Source organism: Nannospalax galili, unplaced genomic scaffold (assembly GCF_000622305.1).
Source record: "Nannospalax galili isolate Female #2095 unplaced genomic scaffold, S.galili_v1.0 scaffold125, whole genome shotgun sequence".
Classification (NCBI taxonomy): Eukaryota; Metazoa; Chordata; class Mammalia; order Rodentia; family Spalacidae; genus Nannospalax; species Nannospalax galili.
The window spans coordinates 1,266,505-1,267,974 of record NW_008354705.1 but is presented as its reverse complement, the minus strand read 5'-3'; positions in this window follow the sequence as shown (position 1 = coordinate 1,267,974).

The window sequence follows — 1,470 nt, the reverse complement described above, 5'->3', positions numbered from 1 at the left end:
GAGAGAGAGAGAGAGAGAGAGAGAGAGAGAGAGAGAGAGACTCACTAAGCTTGCCAGGCTGTCCCTGAACTCACTCTGTAGCCCAGGCCTGCCTTGAATCTACAATCCTCCTGCCTCAGCCTCCTGCCTTAGAGGCCTGCACCACCAGGCCTGGCTTTGTCTAACTTCTTTGACCTAGCCTCATATATTTAAGGTTCATGCTGTAGCATGGATCATGTTTTAATTGCTTTTTATGGCTACATAAGATATCATTGTAGGGGCTGGAGAGATGGCTCGACAGTCAAGAACACTGGTTGTTCTTGCAGATAGACCTGGGTTCAAATCCCAGCATCCACATGGCAGCTAACAACTGTCCACATCTCCAGTTCCAGGGGATCCTATGGCCTCTTCTGTCCTACTCGGGCATTGCACGATACAGGTGCACTTACCTACATGCAGGCGATACACTCATACACATAAAATAAAAATAATAAATAAAATTTTTTTTAAAAAAAGATACCATTAGCCGGGTATGGTGGCACACGCCTTTAATCCCAGCAGGCAGATCTCTGTGAGTTCAAGGCCAGCCTGGTCTACATAGTTCCAGGACAGCTGGGGCTACAGGGAGCCCCTGTCTCAAAAAGACCAAAAAAAAAAAACAAAAACAAAAAACCATTGTATATATATACTATAGTTTACTTATCTGTCCATCCATCTGTTGATGGGTATCTAGGTTATTTCCACCTTTTGGACTGTTGTGAATTGACTCTCTGTCTAAGAACTTATTTTCAATTCTTCGGGGTACATACCATGAAGCAGATTCACTGGGCCATATGGTAATATAGTTATATTTGTAATTTTTGTTTTGGGTTGCTGCTTTTTGAGACGGGGTGTCATGCAGCCCAGGCTGGCCTCAAACTTGCTATGCAGCTGTCAATGACCTTGACCTTGACCTTCCTGCCTGTACCTCCAAAGTGCTGGAATTACAGGAATGAGCTACTACACCTAGTCACCCACATCTTTAAACGGGCTGATTCAGGTTTTTGCTGCAAAGATAAATACCCAATCACTCCCTGGGGTGGGAGCGGAAGCACCAGTAAAATACTCTCAAGAACTATAACAGCTCTTTGTTCGTTATTTTAACAATAACTTGCCTGGTGTCTCAGGCACTTTGAAATTACCCAGAGAGCCTAAAAACTAAGGCTTTCTCTAGAAGGGGTGCTCTTAGCAAGCAAACTTTATGACATGTCACTCCAGAGGCCAAGGCTACATACCATTTCTGCTTAGGTGGTCCACTTAGTGCCATAGTAGAAGTCCTTGAAGATTTTGTTCTTTTTTAAAAAAAATTTACTTATTTTTATCTCGGCTGGAGAGATGGCTCAGCAGTTAAGAGCACTCACTGCTGTTAGAGAGGACCCAGGTTGGGTTCCCAGCACCCATATGGCAGCTAATGGTCTGTAACTCCAGTTCCAGGGGAATCTGACACCTTCT